We start from the raw sequence: 23,102 nt of genomic DNA on the forward strand, positions 1-23,102 counted from the left end.
AAATAAAACCAATGTTTTGCAATAACTGCAAAAGGAGTATAAACTTTAAAAACTGTAGTAACAATGAGTAAATACACAAAAAATAAAAATGTTAAATAATGCTTTGAGTTAATTTAGAACTAAGTTTAGTGTTCTGTTAACAGGAGTCATCTGAGGAAGCATTAACTGAGTAAAAATTTATCATTCATAGTTGAATGTTATGATTTTTCCATTTTGCTAGAAGAGAATTTTTCTTTAGCCAAAAGGGTGATTTAAGTGGATTAAAACTGTATTTCCATCCTGGTATCTCTTTGGTAAAGTTTCAATTACAGTCAAAATGAATAATGACTTTCCCCAGGCCCACTTACTATTTAATGTGGATAGATGACTTCCCTAAAACTTCAACAGTAATCCAATAATACTTCATATTCTGACAGATCTCCATAGATGGGTATAATGGTAACACTGCACTGTTTTACCACCAGATAAATAGAAATTTCTAGACAGTATAGACTCTTATTTAGTAAATGCACTCTTAAATGCACAATCATACAGCACAACCTTTAGCTGTAGGTACTTCAGTCCAGTTCAGTCGCTCAGTCGTGTCTGACTTTTTGCGACCCCATGAATCGCAGTATGCCAGGCCTCTCTGTCCAGAAACAAATCCTGAGTCTAGCCAAACCCATGTGCATCCAGTCGGTGATGCCATCCAGCCATCTCATCCTCTGTCGTCCCCTTCTCCTCCGGCCCCCAATCCCTCCCAGCATCAGGGTCTTCTCCAATGAGTCAACTCTTCGTATGAGGTGGCCAAAGTATTGGAGTTTCAGCTTCAGCATCAGTCCTTCCAATGAACATCCAGGACTGATCTCCTCTAGGATGGACTGGTTCGATCACCTTGCAGTTCAAGGGACTCTCAAGAATCTTCTCCACCACCACAGTTCAAAAGCATCAATTCTGCGGTGCTCAGCTTTCTTCACACTCCAGTTCTCACATCCATACATGACCACTGGAAAAATCATAGCCTTGACTAGACGGACCGTTGTTGGCAAAGTAATGTCTCTGCTTTTTAATATGCTATCTAAGTTGGTCATAACTTTTCTTCCAAGAAGCGTCTTTAATTTCACCATCTGCAGTGATTTTGGAACCCACAAAAATCAAGTCTGACACTGTTTCCACTGTTTCCCCATCTATTTCCCATCAAGTAATGGGACCAGATGCCATCTTAGTTTTCTGAATGTTGAGCTTTAAGCCAACTTTTTCACTCTCCTCCTTCACTTTCATCCAGAGGCTTTTTAGTTCTTCTTCACTTTCTGCCATAAAGATGGTATTGTCTGCATATCTGAGGTTATTGAGATTTCTCCAGACAATCTTGATTCCAGCTTGTGCTTCTTCCAGCCCAGTGTTTTTCATGATGTACTCTGCATATAAGTTAAATAAGAGGGTGACAATAGGCAGCCTTGATGTATTCCTTTCCCAATTTGGAACCAGTTTGTTGTTCTAAGTCCAGTTCTAACTGTTGCTTCCTGATCTGCATACAGGTTTCTCAAGAGACAGGTCAGATGGTCTGGTATTCCCGTCTCTTTCAGAATTTTCCACAGTTTATTGTGATCCACACAGTCAAAGGCTTTGGCATAGTCAATAAAGCAGAAATAGATGTTTTTCTGGAACTCTGTTGCTTTTTTGATGATCCAGCAGATGTTGGCAATTTGATCTCTGGTTCCTCTGCCTTTTCTAAAACCAGCTTGAACATCTGGAATTTCATGGTTCACCTATTGGTGAAGCCTGGATTAGAGAATTTTGAGCATTACTTTGCTAGCGTGTGAGGTGAGTGCAATTGTGCGGTAGTTTGAGCATTCTTTGGCATTGCCTTTCTTTGGGATTGGAATGAAAACTGACCTTTTCCATTCCTATGGCCAATACTGAGTTTTCCAGTTTTGCTGGCATACTGAGTGCAGCACTTTCACAGCATCATCTTTCAGGATTTGAAATAGCTCATCTGGAATTCCATCACCTCCACTAGCTTTGTTTGAGGTTATGCTTTCTAAGGCCCATTTGACTTCACATTCCAGGATGTCTGGCTCCAGGTGAGTGATCACACCATTGAGATTATCTGGGTCGTGAAGATCTTTTTTGACAGTTCTTCTGTGTATTCTTGCCACCTCTTCTTAATATCTTCTGCTTCTGTTAGGTTCATACAATTTCTGTTCTTTATTGAGCCCATCTTTAAATGAAACTTTCCCTTGGTATCTCTAATTTTCTTGAAGAGATCTCTAGTCTTGCCCATTCTGTTGTTTTCCTCTATGTCTTTGCATTGATCACTGAGAAAGGCTTTCTCATCTCTCCTGGCTATTCTTTGGAACTCTGCATTCAGATGGGAATATCTTTCCTTTTCTCCTTTGCTTTTCACTTCTCTTCTTTTCACAGCTATTTGTAAGGCCTCCTCAGACAGCCATTTTGCTTTTTTGCATTTCTTTTCATGTGGATAGTCTTAATCCCTGTCTCCTGTACAATGTCAGGAACCTCTGTCCATAGTTCATCAGGCACTCTATCAGATCTAGTCCCTTAAATCTATTTCTCACTTCCACTGTATAATCATAAGGGATTTGATTTAGGTCATACCTGAATGGTCTAGTGGTTTTCCCTACTTTTTTCAATTTAAGTCTGAATTTGGCAATAAGGAGTTCATGATCTGAGCCACAGTCAGCTCCCAGTCTTGTTTTTGCTGACTGTATAGAGCTTCTCCATCTTTGGCTGCAAAGAATATAATCAATCTGATTTTGGTGTTGGCCATCTGGTGATGTCCATGTGTAGAGTCTTCTCTTGTGTTGTTGGAAGAGGGTGTTTGCTATGACCAGTGCATTCTCTTGGCAGAACTCTATTAGCCTTTGCCCTGCTTCATTCTGTACTCCAAGGCCAAATTTACCTGTTACTCCAGGTATTTCCTGACTTCCTACTTTTTCATTCCAGTCCCCTATAATGAAAAGGACATCTTTTTTGGGTGTTAGTTCTAAAAGGTCTTGTAGGTCTTCATAGAACCATTCAACTTCAGCTTCTTCAGCATTACTGTTTGGGGCATAGGCTTGGATTACCATGATATTGAATGGTTTGCCTTGGAAATGAACAGAGATCATTCTGTCATTCTTCAGATCGCATCCAAGTCCTGCATTTTGGACTCTTTTGTTGACTATGATGGCTACTCCATTTCTTCTAAGGGATTCCTGCCCACAGTAGTAAATATAATGGTCGTCTGAGTTAAATTCACCCATTCCAGTCCATCTTAGTTTGCTGATTCCTAGAATGTCAGCTTTCACTCTTGCCATCTCCTGTTTGACCACTTCCAATTTGCCTTGACGCATGGACCTAACATTCCAGGTTCCCATGCAATATTGCTCTTTACAGCATCAGACCTTGATTCTATCACCAGTCACATCCACAACTGGGTATTGTTTTTGCTTTGCTCTATCCCTTCATTCTTTCTGGAGTTATTTCTCCACTGATCTCCAGTAAGTAGGTAATACTTTTCATACTGTTCATGGAGTTGTCAAGGCAAGAATACTGAAGTGATTTGCCATTCCTTTCTCCAGTGGACCCACATTTTGTCAGAACTCTCCACCATGATCTGTCCACCTTGGGTGGCCCTACATGGCATGGCTCATGCTTTCATTGAGTTAGACAAGGCTGTGGTCCATGTGATCAGATTGGTTAGTTTTCTGTGATTGTGGTTTTAAGTCTGTCTGCCCTCTGATGGAGAAGGATAAGAGGCTTATGGAAGCTTCCTGATGGGAGAGACTGAGGGGGAAAGTGGGTCTTGTTCTGATGGGCGGGGCCATGCTCAGTAAATCTTTAATTCAATTTTCTGTTGATGGGTGGATCTGTGTTCCCTCCCTGCTATTTACCTGAGGCCAAACTACATGGAGGTAATGAAGATAATGGTGACCTTCTTCAAAAGATGCCATGCATGTACTGCTACACTCAGTGCCCCCAACCCTGCAGCAGGCCACCACTGACCCAAGTCTCTGCTGGAGACTCCTGTACACTCACGGGCAAGTCTGGGTCAGTCTCTTGTGGGGTCACTGCTCCTTTCTCCTGGCCCAGTGCTATAAAGAGCAATACTGCATATGAACCTGGAATGTTAGGTCCGTGAATCAAGGCAAATTGGAAGTGATCAAACAGGAGATGGCAAGAGTGAACGTCAACCTTTTAGGAATCAGTGAACTAAAATTAAAATGGACTGGAATGGGTGAATTTAACTCAGATGACCATTATATCTACTACTATATGGGCAAGAATCCCTTAGAAGAAATGAAGTAGCCATCCTAGTCAATAAAGAGTCCAAAATGCAGTACTTGGATGCAATCTCAACAGGACAGAATAATCTCTGTTCATTCCCAAGGCAAACCAATCAGTATCAAAGTAATCCAAGCCTATGTTCCGACCAGTAATACTGAAGAAGCTGAAGTTGAACGGTTCCATGAAGACCTACAAGATCTAAAACTAACACCCCAAAAAGGTGTTCTTTTCATTATAGGGGACTGGAATGAAAAAGTAGGAAGTCAAGAAACACCTGGAGTAACAGGCAAATTTGGCCTTGGAATACAGAATGAAGCAGGGCAAAGGCTAATAGAGTTCTGCCAAGAGAATGCACTGGTCATAGCAAACACCCTCTTCCAACAACACAAGAGAAGACTCTACACATGGACATCACCAGATGGTCAATACCATAATTAGATTGATTATATTCTTTGCAGCCAAAGATGGAGACACTCTATACAGTCAGCAAAAACAAGACTGGGAGCTGACTGTGGCTCAGAACATGAACTCCTTATTGTCAAATTCAAACTCATATTGAAGAAAGTAGGGAAAAGCACTAGACCATTCAAAATGAAAGAAAGTGAAAGTGAACTCGCTCAGTCGTGTCCGACTCTTTGCAACCCCATGGACTGTAGCCTACCAGGCTTCTCCATCCATGGGATTTTCCAGGCAAGAGTACTGGAGTGGGTTGCCATTGCCTTCTCCAGGGGATCTTCCCGACCCAGGGATCGAACCCAGGTCTCCCGCATTGCAGGCAGACGCTTTACCCTCTGAGCCACCAGGGAAACCCCAGAGCATTCAGGTATAACCTAAATCAAATCCCTTATGATTATACAGTGGAAGTGACAAATAGATTCAAGGGATTAGATCTGATAGATAGAGTGCCTGATGAACTATGGACGGAGGTTCGTGACATTGTACAGGAGATAGGGATCAAGACCATTCCCAAGAAAAAGAAATGCAAAAGAGCAAAATGGTTGTCTGAGGAGGCTTTACAGATAGCTGTGAAGAGAAGAGAAGCGAAAAGCAAAGGAGAAAAGGAAAGATATTCCCATTTGAATGCAGAGTTCCAAAGAATAGCAAGGAGAGGTAAGAAAGTCTTCCTCATGATCAGTGCAAAGAAATAAGAGGAAAACAACAGAATGGGCAAGACTAGAGATCTCTTCAAGAAAATTAGAGATACTAAGGGAACATTTCATGCAAAAATGGGCACAATAAAGGACAGAAACAGCAAGGACCTAACAGAAGAAGAAGAGATTAAGAAGAGGTGGCAGAATACACAAAAGAACTGTACAAAAAATGTTTCAATGTCCTGGATAACCATGATGGTGTGGTCACTCATGGAGAATGTGAAGTCAAGCAGGGCTTAGGAAGCATTATTACAAACAAAGCTAGCAGAGAAGATAGAATTCCTGTTGAGCTATTTAAAATCCTAAAAGATAATGCTGTGAAAGTGCTGCTCTCAATATGCCAGCAAATTTGGAAAACTCAGCAGTGGCCACAGGACTGGTAAAGGTCAGTTTTCATTCCAATCCCAAAGAAAGGCAATGTCAAAGAATGCTCAAACGACTGCACAATTGCACTCACCTCACAAGCTAGCAAAGTAATGCTCAAAATTCTCCAAGCCAGGCTTCACCAATAGGTGAACCGTGAACTTCCAGATGTTCAAGCTGTTTTTAGAAAAAACAGAGGAACCAGAGATCAAATTGCCAACATCCACTGGATCAATGAAAAAGCCACAGAGTTCCAAAAAAACATCCATTTCTGCTTCATTGACTATGCCAAAGCCTTTGACTGTGTGGATCACAATAAACTGTGGAAAATTCTGAAAGAGATGGGAATACCAGACCACCTGACCTGCCTCTTGAGAAACCTGTATGCAGGTCAGGAAGCAACAGTTAGAACTGGACATGGAACAACAGACTGGTTCCAAATTGGGAAAGCAATACGTCAAGACTGTATATTGTCACCCTGCTTATTTAACTTACATGCAGAGTATATCATGAGAATTGCTGGGGTGGATGAAGCACAAGCTGGAATTAAGATTGCTGGGAGAAATATCAATAATCTCAAATATGCAGATGATACCACCTTCGCAGAAAGCGAAGATCTAAAGAGCCTCTTGATGAAAGTGAAAGAGGAGAGTGAAAAAGTTGGCTTAAAGCTCAACATTCAGAAAACTAAGATCATGGCATCTGGTCTGATCACTTCATGACAAATAGATGTGGAAACAGTGACAGATGTTGTTTTGGGGGGCTCCAAATCACTGCAGATGGTGACTGCAGCCTTGAAATTAAAAGACGCTTGCTTGCTCCTTGGAAGAAAAGTTATGACCAACCTAGACAGCATATTTAAAAGCAGAGACACTATTTTGCCAACAAAGGTCCATCTAGTAAAGGCTATGGTTTTCCCAGTAGTCATGTATGGATGTGAGAGTTAGGCTATAAAGAAAGCTGAGCTCAGCATGATTGATGCTTTTGAAGTGTGGTGTTGGAGAAGACTCTTGAGAGTCCCTTGGACTGCAAGGAGATCCAATCAGTCCACCGTAAAGGAGATCAGTCCTGAGTATTCATTGGAAGGACTGATTTTGAAGTTGAAACTCCAATACTTTGGCTACCTGTTTCAAAGAGTTGACTCATTTGAAAAGACCCTGATGCTGGGAAAGAATGAAGGCGAGGAGAAGGAGATGACAGAGGATGAGATGGTTAGATGACGTCACAGACTCAGAGAACATGGGTTTGAGTAGACTTGGGGAGTTGGTGATGGACAGGGAGGTCTGGTGTGCTGCAGTCCATGGGGTTGCAAAGAGTCAGACATGACTGAGCAACTGAACTGAACTGAGTACTATTCAGATAGTGATTGTACAGCCCCGTTACAATAGTTATAGGGCTTCCCAGTGGTGCTAGTAGTCAAGAACCCACCTCCCAATGCAGGAGACATAAGAGATGTGGACTCGATCCCTGGGTTGGGAAGATCCCCTGGAGAAGGAAATGGCAATCCACTCCAGTATTCTTGCCTGGAGAATCCCATGGACAGAGGAGTCTGGTGGGCTACAGTCCATGGGGTTGCAAAGAGTCAAACTCGACAGAAGTGACCTAACACACAGAAGAAGTAACTAACCACCCAAATAAGGACCACCCAAATGCAATATGGGTATGCTTGTATATACACTTTCTTCCCCTTTTATTTCTGTCAGCGTGATTAATAAAAATTAGTCCATAATTAATCAAAACAATAGATTTACCTTTTATCTTCAGAAATCTGGATTTCTTCATAATGCTATATTGTTCCAAAACATTCCTACATGTTTTTCCTATTCTGGCCTATTCTGTGTACCTGTTTATGATTCGTATTGATACTTACTGTTCTATCTAACAAAACTTCTTAACGAGTGTATTTGTTGTGTGTATATATATATACATTCAACTTTTTTTCCTTTTAACTCCTGGGATTACACTGAAACCAGCACTTAGTAGCTTGAGTCTCCCATCAAAATCTCAGATGACTTGCAGTCCTTTGGAAATCAGACAGGTTTGAAAATGGTGAAACTTTCATGTAGGTAGCATTTCACACAGGATAATTGCTAATGAACCCCATGGGGAGATGACCTGAAGCCTCTTTATATCAGCGATCGTGTTTTAATGGCTACAATGTATGTATCATGGAGAAGGAAATGGCAAACCACTCCAGTGTTCTTGCCTGGAGAATCCCAGGGATGGGGGAGCCTGGTGGGCTGCTGTCTATGGGGTCGCACAGAGTCAGACACAACTGAAGTGACTTAGCAGCAGAAGCAGCAGCATGTACGTGTCAGACATAAGGAGTTGTGAAAGAGAAAAGTATGCCAGAGGGAGAAAAGGAACGAAAAGAAGACCTAAAAGGACCTCGGATTTTGGCTAATCTATCTGGTACATAGAAAGTTTCCACCTTCTAAGCCAAAGAGTCTGAAGCCCAGAAAGTATGCCGCTCAGTAAGGCCACATCTCCTTCAAGATTTCTCCTTTAGTTCGGTTGCTGATTCAAGTCATAAAAATAATTCAAGATTCTGAAAGTAATTTTAGGACATACATGAATTGGAGACTGTAAAAATCAGTGAACAGAAACCTCAATTAAATAGAGTCCGGAGACCTGAAGGGGAAATTCCCCTGTCCCACGACCATGTCTGGTCTGGACCGTTTTTCATGGTGGTCTTTCCCAGTGCTCAGAGTTGGTATCTCGTGGCAGTTTAGCTTTTGTATCTCTGATAAGAAACGCTATGGAGCACTGTTCATGGGCTTTTTCCTTTTAGACCTGAAGGGGAAATTCCCCTGTCCCGCGACCATGTTCTGTTTGTTGTTTTAATCGCTAAGTCGTATCTGACTTTTTTGCAACCCCATGGACAGTAGTCTGCCAGGCTCCTCTGTCCATGGGATTTCCAGGCAAGAATACTGGAATGGGCTGCCATTTCCTTCTCCATGGGCTCTTCCCTACCCAGGGATCAAACCTGCGTCTCCTGCATTGGCAGGCAGATTCTTTGCCACTGAGCCTCCAGGGAAGCCCCTGTGACCATAGCAGAGACCAACAGGAAAAAGAGCGACTTCTCTCTTTTCCTGGCAACAACAGTCAATGACAAGTCATGGATTCTGTTTATTATAGCCCTCTCCACTTCCTTATAAAAGCATTCTTCTTTCCTTGCATGTGGTTCACCATGGTTGTAACACCCTAAACGGCAATTCTCTGCTGATCCCCAATAAATTCATCTTTGCTGGAGAAATATCTGGTCATCTGTTTGTTTGATGTCAAACAAGACCCAGAGACTGAAGGAAATATACTGCTTTCTCCCTGACAAGACATTCAGGGGGTGTGTATTGTGTTTACAATTTGATGAGGGTATAAAAGGAGGTTTTCTGGTGAGGGATCCTAAAATTATGCACAGTTTAGCCAGGGCTGGACTGTGTCACTTTCTTGAGAGTTCCACCAGGACTTTAAGCATTTTTCTATATTAAAAATGATGGGAAATATTCAGCAGTTTTTATCCTTAAGTAAATTGTAACTGGGAATTAACTCTGTGCCCAGAAACTCTGACAAGTAATTTTGTGAATCATGGAGTATGTCCATAACTAATACAAATGGTGACTTTATAATTGTAAGACAGGCCATTACTAAAGAAAAGGGCATCATTCTCATCTGTTTGACCCAGCACATATTGTGTGACTTCTGAGCTTTGAGCTGCAAACACCTCTGCTTCTCATTCTGCTTTCCCCTCAGATGCTAATTTAAAAATCACAGGTTCTCTTTATTTAAGGTGAGAAAACCATTAAAAAAAAAAAAATCATTCTATTGTCAAAGTAGGTCATGATCAAAGTAGCTACATTAATACAATGGATTCAATGACATGGTCATAAATCCCTTTCCAGGGAAGAGCACTCCTCTTAGGACAGACCTGTTGTAGAATGTTGCCTGTACATTATCTGTCAACATCTTTTTTCCCTTTGCTACCAAAACAAACAAACAAACAAACAAAAAATAAAAACAAACCCAACTTGATAAACTGTTTTGTTATTTCCTTTTTACAGTTGGAAATAAGATCTTTGAGGGAAAAATACTTTCAAAATGTGTAAAACACACACACACACACACAGCCCCCTTAGAAATACCACCTCTCTAATACTTAATTAATACCAATTAATTACCTTTGTTTCCCTAAATATTTTCATGTTGATGAAAAATGCTGACATCTACCCATCCATTCAAAATTTAATCATCTTTTTCATTTACAGTGTGGTTAGTATGCCACTGAACGGTTTAAAAAAAATTCCTATGGAGGAACAAATTCTGCCTTTGACAGGAAAAACGTGTTGGTGCTTTGAGGTGGACCCTTAAGGCTTTGGCTGGATGGACAGAGGCAAGAGAACTTGGGTGGGAAGAAGAATGAGCCAAGCCGGGAGCTTATCAGTCGCTTTGGAGTGGAGAAAGCTAGTTTGGAAATAAAGGGCAAAGTCAAAGTATGTAGAGTTCTGAAAACAGCAGAGCCAACTCTGCCTGCATTGTAGCTCAAAGTTGCAATAGGTTTTAAGGCAGGTGGGGACTAATTTGTTACCATTAATAATTACAGTACCAAAATTTGTGGCTTAATTTTCTTTCCTTTCCTCGTTCTTAACATACATTATGTGACTTGGATGCAAGAAGAAGGGGAGGAAGAATGATGGATAGTGATTCCAGAAAGGGAGAGATTGAGAATGCTGGTTTAAGTCGTGGAGAGCAATAAAAGACTTGGAGATGGGAAGGGGCAGGATAAAAAAGCCTCTGACTGTGTGGATCACAATAAACTGGAAAATTCTTAAAGAGATGGGAATATCAGACCACCTTACCTGCCTCCTGAGAAACCTGTTTGTAGGTCAAGAAGCAACAGTTAGAACTGGGCATGGAACAACAGACTACTTCAAAATTGGGAAAGGAGTATGTCAAGGCTGTATATTGTCACTCTGCCTGTTCAACTTCCATGCAGAGTACATCATGCAAAATGCCAGGCTGGATGAAGATCAAGCTGGAATCAAGATTGCCGGGAGAAATACCAATAACCACATATATGCAGATAACACCACTCTATATGGCAGAAGGCAAAGAGGATCTAAAGAGCCTCTTGACAAAGGTAAAAGAGGAGAGTGAAAAAAGCTGGCTTAAAACTCAACATTCAAAAAAACGAAGATCATGGCATCCAGTCCCATCGCTTCATGGCAAATAGATGGGGAAACAATGGAAACAGTGACAAACTATTTTCTTGGGCTCCAAAATCACTGAGGATAGTGACTGCAGCCATGAAGTTCAGACACTTGCTCCTTGGAAGAAAAGCTATGACAAACATAAACAGCACGTTCAAAAACAGAGACATTACTTTGCCGACAAAGGTCCATCCAGTCAAACCTATGGTTTCTCAGATAGTTGTGTATGGATGTGAGAGTTGGACCATAAAGAAGGCTGAGTGCCAAAGAATTGATGCTTTCAAATTGTAGTGATGAAGAAAACTCTTGAAAGTCCCTTGGACTGCAAGGGGATCAAACCAGTCAATCCTAAAGGAGATCAACCCTGAATATTCACTGGAAGGACTGATGTTGAAGCTGAAGCTCCAATACTTTGGCCATCTGATGCAAAGAGCCGACTCACTGGAAAAGACCCGGATGCTGGGAAAGCTTTAGGGCAGAAGGAGAAGGGGGCGATAGAGCATGAGATGGTTAGATGGCATCACTGACTCAATGAACATGAGTTTGAGCAAGCTCTGGGTGACGGTGAAGGACAGGGAAGCCTGATGTGCTGCAGTCCTTGGGGTTGCAAAGAGTCAGACTCGACATAGTGACCGAACAAATACAACAAAGAATTAAAGAAAAGATAGGCTCACAGAGTAACTTGGCGTTAATTACATCTATTCTAGTGGGCAGATGTGGCTGAACTTTAACCCTAGTACTCTAAGTTGGTATATTCTGGCATATGCCCCACAACCTATATTGTCAGCATCTGTAGCTGCAGGAGTTACAGAAGTATGTATATGACTGAAGGATCTTTAATGAATTGTTCCTCTTCACAGGCATTATCAGCTGGGACCTTCTTTAAATTATCACTTAAGAATGGATATCCTCCTGTTCTGAGAAAATTTTTGAAAATGGGTAGGCTAATCATGGCATTATTTCAGTCAAGCTGTGTCCTGAATTGTCACATAGAGTAAAGGTCAATTTTAATCCTAAAGTACTGCATCCTCAAGAGATACAAGAATAGTTTTGTTTTGGAAGACAGGGTTTAACCTAACAAATCAGAAAGAATTAATGTCAGAGTTAGCATCAAAGATTTTTGAGGACAGTAAATAAAAGAAAGAATTCTTTGACAAAGTTTTCTTATTTCCTTAAAAAGGGTAAACACATGCCAAAACCTCTGAATAACACGTTGGCCAAAAATGTATCAGTGGTTTTAATTAGACACATCTCCTCCCATCTTACAATGCTAACTTACAGTGAGCTCTGCATTAACAAAACAATTTCTAACTTCTGTTTTGTTTGCAAATATTGCTCTCAATCATCCTGATTCTTTGCTAATGATTGTCACTTCAAGTTAGAGTTTTCAAATAACTGTCTTATATAATACATAAGCTACTGATACTAGTCATGGTAAAATGTTAAACTCTAGCAGCCATTACCAAAAAAAACAAACAACAAAACACAGTACATTCCTAATAGGAGAGGCACCAAGCATAAAGAGAATCCAGAAAGTAATTTTATCAACAATTCAGTTTCATTGTGCTAAAGCCCTTAAAGAAATGCCCTTTGTTCTAAGAAAAAGAAAGCTTTCATCTTAATTTCCAATGAAGAAATGCTCACTTGTTGGTTATTTTAAAGTATAATAATAAAGATAACACAGAAAGCATACTAGAATTCTGAAATGGCTATTAATTAGAAGCAGTTGAGGGACACTCCTGTGAATAAACTTTACCTCTCACAGGCTTAGAACCTATCAAGTAATATAAATGAGGTATAGATGATTTTTTCCCCCTGAATATAAAATTTTCTTGGATCAGAAGTTGTACAGTGTAGAATTATGGGTGTGTATCAAGGCTGCAAGCTTAAAAAAAGATCTTGTCATCCACTTAAATGGCCAGCTGACTATAGAAATATAAAATATCTAAAAAATAAAAATAAAATCAGAGTCAAACTAAAAATGTTTCCTGTTTGTCTTTATTCTGAATAAGCCCTGAATGTTCTCTGGATAATAGATTTATCTCAGCGCTGGAGACTAAAACCAGAAATGAAAAAAACACTATGAAAAGCATATGACTGGGAGGGGGGATCAGGATGGGGAACACATGTAAATCCATGGCTGATTCATGTCAATGTATGGCAAAAACCACTGCAATATTTGTGAGGTGATTAGCCTCCAACTAATAAAAATAAATGGAAGAAAAAAAACTAAAATTAAAAAAAGAGAGAAAAAAAGAAAAGCATATGACTGTTCACAATGGAATGGAAACCGGATTTCAGGTTTACAAGATTAATCCAATTTAGACATAAAATGTTCCTATTTTTAAGTCAAAATGACAGCCACACAGATAACTACATAAATAAGCATTGTGAATTGTGAAGTTGGTCAGTCGTGTCTGACTCTTTGCGACCCCATGGACTGTAGCCCACCAGGCTCCTCAGTCCATGGAATTTTCCAGGCAAGAGACTGGAGTGGGTTGCCATTTCCTTCTCCAGGGCATCTTCCCAACCCAGGGATCAAACCCGGGTCTCCCACACTGCAGGCAGATGCTTTACTGTCTGAGCCGCCAGGGAAGCCCATAAATAAGCGTAAATGTACCCAAATCTGACAGCATTTTCTCTATACTCAAGGAGGAACTGTTTGAACTGAAAGGTGATCCATTTCTGTTAACTATCCCCTTATATTTACAAAGAGTTTTAGTTGAAAGGACCTTCTGTACAGCACGGGGAACTCTGCTCAATGCCACGTGGCGGCCGGGATGGGAGCAGAGTTTGGGGACAATGGAGACATGTATGTGTATGGCTGAGTCCCTTTGCTATTCACCTGAAACTATTACAACATTGCTAATCAACTATATCCCAATACAAAATAACAAGTTAAAAAATTTTTTTTTGTTGACATTCATTGCTTCAGGCAACTTTAAAGCTGGAAAATACTCTCAAAGAAAACATTACGTTTTCATGTTAACTACTGGGTGATTAAACATACCATTGCATTAACTTTCTCCTGGATATAAATTTTAAAAGGGTATTGGAGAGGCAATGAGAAAATATGCCCCAAACACTATTTCTGGATTAGGGAGAAAATAAGTCAGCAATAATAAAGGTTACTTCATGGTCTTACTCAGGGACACCTTTTTGTCACCAGATCATATTTACGTAAGAAATGAAGCCTGGGTAAAAATTAGCAATGACAAGAAGAAACAATGACATATTAGCAAGGTTGCTGTAGTTGTTTATTGTTTAGTCACCAAGTTGTGTCCGACTTTTGCGACCCCATGGACTGTAGCCTGTCAGGCTCCTCTGTCCATGGGATTTCCCAGGCAAGAATACTGGAGTGGGGTGTTCTTTTTTCAGGGGACCTTCCTGACCCAGGGATTGAACCTGCATTTCCTACGCCTCCTGCGCTGGCAGGCAAATTCTTTACCACTGAGTCACCAGGGAAGCCCATTGGCGAGGTTAACAGACATATTTTCACCCATGAGATACCACCCAGTTATCCAAGCAAAGACTATCAATTTCATTTTACTCTTGAAAATAATAATAAGGCAAGATTTTAATTAGGCTATTCACACTGCTACCTCAAAATCTGAATGCTCATTCAGTGACATAAGATAAGGCCCAAGGACACTAGCTTTGAGAAGGCTGGGTCATCAAGAAAACCTGCCTTACAAATTGGATTGTATTACTTTCCTACTGTTGCAGTAACAAATTCCCACAAACTTAGTGGGTTGAAAATGACATCCATTTATGATCTTATAGTTCTGAAGGTCAGAAGTCTCCATTGCGTCTCATGGGATTAAAATCAATGTGTTCCCAGGACTGCATTCTTTCTGGAGGTTCTGGTGGAGATCTGCTTCCTTGCCTTTTTGTGTCTCCCCAGATACTCCAGACTACTCTCCTCATCTTAAATTCCTAACCCTCACACACGCAAAGTCTCTTTTTGATCTGTAAGGTAACATAGTCAACACTTTCAGGGATTAAGACATGGACATCTTGGAGGGACTACTTTCATCTTACTACATGGATTATGCTGATTTCTAAAGCCCCTTTTCTATTGTGACAGAGAGGAATCCCCTACAGATGGCAAACCTTTCACCTTTATTCTTGGTTTGCTAGATCCAAAAGTAGTCTCTTCTCTCTAGCTTAAGAAAGCATTTTAGAATTCAACAGGCTGAGAGTCACACTGTCTAGGATTGTTCTGAAACGACTCATGAATATAAAAATTCACAACTTGAATTTGCATTATTACTCCTTGGAAGGAAAGTTATGACCAACCTAGATAGCATATTAAAAAGCAGAGACATTACTTTGTTCACAAAGGTCTATCTAGTCAAGCCTATGGTTTTTCCAGTAGCCATGTATGGATGTGAGACTTGGACTATAAAGAAAGTTGAGCGCCGAAGAATTGACGCTTTTGAACTGTGGTGTTGGAAAAGACTCTTAAGAGTCCCTTGGACTGCAACGAGATCCAACCAGTCCATCCTAAAGGAGATCAGTCCTGGATGTTCATTGGAAGGACTGATGCTGAAGCTGAAACTCCAATACTTTGGCCACCTGATGCGAAAAGTTGACTCATTGGAAAAGACCGTGATGCTGGGAAGGATTGAGGGCAGGAGAAGGGGACAATAGAGGATGAGATGGCTGGATGGCATCACCGGCTTGATGGACATGGGTTTTCGTAGACTCCAGGAGTTGGTGATGGACAGGGAGGCCTAGCATGCTGCGATTCATGGGGTTGCAAAGAGTCGGACACGACTGAGCGACTGAACTGAACAAATGACTTATCACATACCATTAATACCATAAATGGACAAGGCACCAAAGATTAGGATTTCTAGTGAAACGTGCAGTTAGAAATTAATATGTATTCAGTTTATCCCAACTGTCACAGGTTCTAAAGTGCCACCTTATACTATTTTTTAACAACAAATTTTATTTGGCTTGTGACCACCCTCTGAATTTCAATTTAAGAATATATACTATAGGAACTTCCCTGGCGGTCCAGTGGTAAAGACTCTGTCCTCCCATTGCAGGGGGCATAGGTTCAATCCCTAGTTGGGGAACTAAGACCCCACATGCCACCTGGTGTGGCCAAAGCAGAAAAAGCAATTGAACTTGTCTCTATGGCATATTAAACAACCTTTTGTTTAATATGCCATAGAAACACACACACTACATGCTCCATCAAGTACATTTTCCTATCGCAGCAATCCATTTGTTCTAAACTTTAAAATCCCTAAGGAAGTGTTTTCATTCTGAGTGGAGTAATGAACCGCAGCATTTGACACAAATGGTAATCCCTTCTTTTCTGCAACACTTTTTCCACTTGATTTATGGTACACTATATTCTCTTGTTTCTTCTTCAACTTCACCACCTGCTCCTTCGCCCATTCTCATTTGCTAGCTCCCTCTTCATCTCCCTCGATCTTTAACGTTTGAAGGACTCCCAGGGTTCAGTCTGTGGACCTCTTTCCTCTTTATCCACACCAATGGTTCTCAGAGGTGATGACAACCTCCTGCAGAAGGTATCTGACGATGTCTGGAGACATCCACACAGCTGGTGGGCTGACTGCTGGCATCGGGTGTGTAGAGGGCCTGCTGGATGCTGCACGGACAGCTGTTCACAACAAGCACTATCCACACCCAAGGTCAACAGTGCCAAGGCTGAGAAGAAAGACATAAAGAGTCCAGGAGCTGATGAAGGACAGGGAAGCCTGGTGTGCTGCAGTCGTGGGGCTGCAAAGAGTTGGACATGACTGAGTGACTGAATTGAACTGAAGAACGGAGAAGTTGAAACATGTAAGAGTGCATGCTGAAATGTGATACAGCTTCCAAAATACAAAGTGTTTGTTGGTTAGAAAGACAGTCACTTATCCTTCAGATACCCTCGGGCACTGAATAAACAAAGTAAGCACCTGGTTTCAAATCAGCAGTTCCATTTAAAATCGAAACTAGAACAGAACCACCAATTTGGAGCAGTATTTCCCCACACTGCTCTAGAATTAGGTTCATTTCTGTCTACAATCAAGTCATGGTCCAGCCACCATGGGAAGCCTGGAATGACCCATTCTTACAAACTATACACCTGTTGTGATGTTTCCCTTGCCAAGAAGGTCATCCAGACTGCATTTTATAACAACTCTCCAGGCAAGAGAAATAAATAACCTGAAATGAAGAACAGTAACCGCCAAGACAACTTCCTTTTGAAGTAGAATTTCAGGTATTTCCATTCACCCCCAGTATAAAAATTCGATGACGGCCAACACTTACCTAGCCCTGGCAAGGGTAATGCTGTAAAAATAACATTAGACTATCAGGACTTACACCTCTAAATTTGATCTAAAATGTTCGTAGCCAATTTCTTCTAAATCAAAGTACGACAATTTGATAGCAATAAAGGTTTCCATGCTGCAACCTTTTTAAAATTAAGATAACCCTATTGTGTAAATCTTAGAACTATGTAAGTAGGTGCTATCATATGCCAAAGAATGCCAATTGTAATGAATAAAATGAACTGCACTGTTTTCTAAATCTTAGAACAAATTATTTTTATTAGCCACACTCAGGTGTTGGGTCCCCTGCATTTCTGCCATGTTGAGAGATACTGATCCTCCCCTGATGATTATGTACCAAGTTGAACGAGTCAAACTCTATTAAGTGTGTGTTATCAATTTCTACAGGGGGAACCAGAATAAAACCTGCCAGACAGTGGCCAATACTGGCTTAGGAGCTTTTTATCTTTATATCTGTGTTCATCCTTTCCCACAGAGACTTTCACTTTGGGTTTTTTTTTTTTGCTTTCTTTTTTTTAAAACCCCCTTCAATTATAGGATCAAAGCTAGAACAATGATAAAAATTTCTCTGGGGGAAAATGTTCAATAGAAAAATCTTCAGGTCTATCAAACATAGAAATGAACAGCACAGCTCCCATCTCTCCAGAAAGTGAAAAGAGAATTTGTCTCGTTTCTAAAGTTTCTTTTTACTACTGGGCTGTAAGACAAGAATAATTTCTACTTCACTTGCATGGCAGGTGAATCCTGAGACATAACTAAGGTACAGCTGGGATTTATCAAGTATGTGTTCGGAGAAAAGAAGATTCTTAAAATAGCAATATGCCCAGAGCACGCCTTTCTTCAATCAGACAGTTTCAGAAGGAAGTAAAATTTCTTAAGGAGACACACATGTATATGACTCGTGGTTTCTTTGAAAACTGGAAGCTTGATGGGTCTTCCCATATTTCCAAGAGCATTCCCATCAGAAATGTGCATTATGAGAGATTGAGTCCTTGAGACTATCCACAGTGGCATGCACATGCTGTGTCAAGAAAGCCATCACTCTAAACAGTAAACCTCAGCCTTTGCTTTTCTTATTTGTGAAGGCCAATTTAATAAGCAACAAGATTTGGGAGAAAGAATATTCTTTACTTAGCTATGTTTTCACAAAAGGTCCACCCCCCCCCCCCAAAAGTCAAAAAATGATTTGGCAAGCTTACTCCTTGGAAGGAAAGTTATGACCAATCTAGATAGCATATTAAAAAGCAGAGACATTACTTTGCCAACACATGTTCGTCCAGTCAAGCCTTTGGTTTTTCCAGTGATCATGTATGGATGAGAGAGTTGGACTGTGAAGAAAGCTGAGCACCGAAGAATTGATGCTTTCGAACTGCGGTGTTGGAGAAGACTCTTGAGAGTCCCTTGGACTGCAAGGAGATCCAACCAGTCCATCCTAAAGGAAATCAGTCCTGGGTGTTCATTGGAAGGACTGATGCTGAAGCTGAAACTCCAATACTTTGGCCACCTGATGTGAAGAGCTGACTCATTGGAAAAGACCCTGATGCTGGGACGGATTGGGGGCAGGAGGAGAAGGGGATGACAGAGGATGAGATGCTTAGATGGCATCACCAACTCGTTGGACATGTGTGTGAGTAAACTCTGGGAGTTTGTGATGGACAGGGAGGCCTGGCGTGCTGTGATTCATGGGGTCGCAAAGAGTTGGACACGACTAAGCGACTGAACTGAACTGAAATCAAAATACATCCTTCAGTAATTTGAGAAATTCCAGATGCCTACGTGCTAGGAGTGTGTGTGTGCATGCACAGTGATTAAATCATGTCCAACTCTTTGCAACCCCCATGAACTAAGAATACTGGAGCAGGTTGCCATTTCCTTCTTCAGGCGATCTTCCAGATCCAGGCATTGAACCTGCAGCTCCTGCATCTTCTGCGTTGGCAGGAGGATTGTTTACCACTGAGCCACCTGGGAAGCCCCACCTATGTGCTATAACGACATTTAAACACCAACAACATTAAACACCAACATTACTGTGGGTGTTTACTGAGCACCCACAGTAAATCTCTAGTACATGAATTCACTATTCCACAATAGACACAAAATTGAACACTGGCCTAGAATGCATATTTGTGCACTGCTCCAGACCACTAAGATGGAATATTTGGTGTAAGACCACAAGATTCAATTTGGTAAGTAATAATAACTTGTTTAACCGAGCACTTACTACATTCCAAATTCTTAGTGTTCCAAGGATTTGTTATACAAAATGTCTTATTCACATTTCAGAGAACATGTCCATTTTGCAGACAAAGAAACTAAAGAACAAGATTAAATAAAATGTACAAGAACCCAGAACTTTTCAGTGATGGTGCTGGGACTTAAACCAAGGCAGCCAAGTATTAGCCCAGGGCCCTTAAACACTACATTGGGTTCCTATCCAAAATATTAGACTACTTCCTCTTTGGTTCTTTCAAAGGTAGTATATCATCACTTTTTCTAGTTCTCCATCACGCTACCATTCACGAATGTAAATAATCACTTACTCTTGAAATCCACTTGTTCTTCAAAAAAGTATTCCTTTTAAGTCATATTAACAAGGCTATTAATTTCAACAGAGAGAAATAGCTTGAAGAAGATAAACTAAAACAGTGCCTTTGCCCAAGAGGTCAAAGTCTCTAGAGAATGTATCTCAAAAAGCCACTGCATGCTAGAAGTTGACTCTTTCAGTCTGATGTTTGCCTACTGTTTTTCGTATGCTGATAGGCATATTCCCTGGATCACTTAATGGTTGGACATACTTCGGGATTTTACACAATTCTCCACGTGATTGCTTTGTAATCTGTGGCATAATAATTGTCTGCCTTTGTGTCCTCCTACTTAGAATGATGTACTCTGTAGTTCTAGCTGTCCAAAAGGACATGCTATATTCCTGGGTTTTGGATCTTAAAATCCAGTATTCAAAAATTACTGAGGACAAATGTACAAGACTGTATCTAAGGAACATAAACATTAAATCATACAGATTTAATGGCCCCATGGTCCCATGGAAGATCCCATGTGCTACAAGAATTGGTACAGTCAAATACATGAGTAAATAAATAAATTTTCACAAAAGAAATAAAGAATAAAGTATGTTAGAAGATTATACACATGGTGGAAGGAAGAGAAAGTAAAAGCAGTGTGCAGGAAAAACAAGGCAGGAAATGAGGGGCAGACCACAGTTTAATAGGGAGGCCAGGGCAGACACACTGCGAAGGTGAATTTGAGCAAAAAAGAAGTGCAGAAAGGAAGTGAACCACTCTGGGAAAAGCTGTGGAAGGCTGAGAAAAAACCAGGGCAAGAACTGTCTTCCATGTTTACTTCTAGCAGGTTCTGCCAGTTCTGCCTTTGGAAATTTCAGTATACTAGGATATCCTTTGGGCATGTAACTCTGTATTCTGAAAAAGTAATTCTGCTTCTTTTAACTTCTCTTGTAATATAGCTATGTTTGCATAGTCATAAATATCATTCAGAAAGAATGAGCATAAAAGTATTCTGACTATGGTAAAGAAAGTCATTAATTTATATAAGCAAATAATTTATTTAGCAGACAATTATAATATTCTTTCAGGATTTCCTCCTGCAAAGCCAAACCTGAATATACAAAAGCAAAGGCTGGTTCTTAAAAAAAAAAAAAATTGTCAAGATTATTCCCCAACTAGAGACAGAATTTGATTTTCTGTGAGCACATTAATTCTGCTTCGCTGGCAAAATGGCTTTAGGTCCAAGTAGCAAACAACAGGGGTAATAATTCCTGACAAGGACAAGGAAAGAAGTCTTCAGTTTTCTTCCTGAATCAACAGGGGGAGGGGCGGCGGAGGGGGTTGTAGGACATAAGTGACTTTTTAATGTATATTTTTCTATATGTCCTTTAAGAAGCAAAGCCCAATGGTACTGTAGAAATCAAAACTTTAGAAAAAGAGGCAAATGAGTAAAATATGACTTTAAAGCTAAAAAAAGGAACTAAGTGAATTTCTTTTAAAATATACCATAGCAACTATTTCCATTTTTTTAAAATTTAGGCTTTTTATTCTAGAGCTTAAATGAGTTGCAGTTAGGTTTTAAATTTTCAACCAAGTAATAACACAATATAGGAGAAGGCAATGGCACCCCACTCCAGTACTCTTGCCTGGAAAACCCCATGGATGGAGGGGCCTGGTGGGCTGCAGTCCATGGGGTCGCTGAGTCCGAAGCAACTGAGAGACTTCACTTGCACTTTTCACTTTCACACATTGGAGAAGGAAATGGCAACCCACTCCAGTGTTTTTGCCTGAGAATCCCAGGGACGGGGGAGCCTGGTGGGCTGCCGTCTATGGGGTCGCACAGAGTCGGACACGACTGAAGTGACTTAGCAGCAGCAGCAGCAGACCAGATGAGTGAGTGAGTGGGAATAGCATGGGCAGAGAGAGAAACCACATTCAAGCAACTATAAGAAATTTAGTGGGCCTGATCTTCAAATTCCAAGAGAAGGTTTTAAGAGGTTTGAACTGACAGCCCAAGAAATAGGTAGAAGCAAGAGTATGAGGGCTCTTATAGATTATGTTAAAATGTTTCTTTTTAATCCTAAGAGCAATGGGAAGCCACTGAAGACTTTAAATAAATGAAGTCAACATGCTCTTATGTGTGAGAGGTAAAGATTGCTCACTGATAAGATGAGGGCAGGAGCCAGGTTTTAGATAGGGCAAGTCCTGGAGCTGAGAATAAGGGAGGAGAGTGCAGTATGGTTTTAGGAAGTCTCCAGTCTGAACATTCCAAGTTGGGGAGTCATTTCATAGGAACAGATAATATGGTCTAACGCTCAGTGTAAGGAAGGGTGTATGAGGTTAGTCAAGTGACTTCTGCAAATTATTTTCACCCTACCCATCTATGAGTATAGGGAACACAGCAAAGTATATTATTGCCTCATGGTTTTGGTGCTCATCATGCTCCTTCCTATAATGTGTCAAACAATGATGTGTAATGATGTCAGGACTAAAAAAACATTCACCCATTTTCCTAACCAACTAGGCAGAAACTTGTAGTTCTAAGTTCACGTGGAACACACTTATGAAGATCTAATACATAGGTGACTGATTACCAAGATTTTGTTACGAATTTTATATTCATGTCTCAAAAGTAAAATAAACCTTTTTAAAGTACAGGTTTATCTTGCTTTAAACAACAGATTCCCCAGCAAATTGTTTAATTGTACAACTGTACAATTATATACAATTGTATAATTGTATAAATTATTTTAAACTATTTTGAGAAACTTTGGGGAGCTTCCCTACTGAAGAGGAATTGAATGATTACTTCTAAAGATCAAACCTTGTTATTATATTATATATTTTCTCAAGTGAGTCACATCTATAATGGATTGCTCTAGCTTCTCGCCAGCTGAGAGGAGAGAGTGTCGCCAGTGTCATTTCCTTTAAGGTCCCTAAGTCTCTCAAGAGATGCCCCAACACCAGGGCAAACATTATAGTGAGTGATGTGCTCCGCAGACGGTCTCTGATTGGAACCCTAGTTTCAGTGGACTGCATCCTTAGAGAGGTTGTCTGAGGATGGCGGTATGACTGGGCTGCCAATCATGAGCTGCAATGCCCTTCTCCCTGGTTCCCTTAATGCAAATGGTCTAGGGCTAGTCTGGTGATGGAGTTCTGGCAATGATGCAAAGGTAGAAGTGGCCAGATGAGACTTCTGGGTTTCTTGCTTAAGCTGACATGCCCCTTCAGAGTCTGACTGTTTTGCGCTTCTTTCCTGCCTGTCACAGAGCAGATGCC

General features: G+C 40.7%; 1 protein-coding gene across 4 annotated transcripts in view; it reads right to left on the bottom strand.

Moving 5' to 3' along the window:
• The window catches only part of ELOVL6 (ELOVL fatty acid elongase 6), a 137,443-nt gene that overhangs the window by 58,445 nt on the left and 55,896 nt on the right, over nucleotides 1-23,102 (bottom strand). The window lies entirely within an intron of this gene.

The sequence above is a fragment of the Odocoileus virginianus genome, chromosome 21 (genome assembly GCF_023699985.2).
Source record: "Odocoileus virginianus isolate 20LAN1187 ecotype Illinois chromosome 21, Ovbor_1.2, whole genome shotgun sequence".
Classification (NCBI taxonomy): Eukaryota; Metazoa; Chordata; class Mammalia; order Artiodactyla; family Cervidae; genus Odocoileus; species Odocoileus virginianus.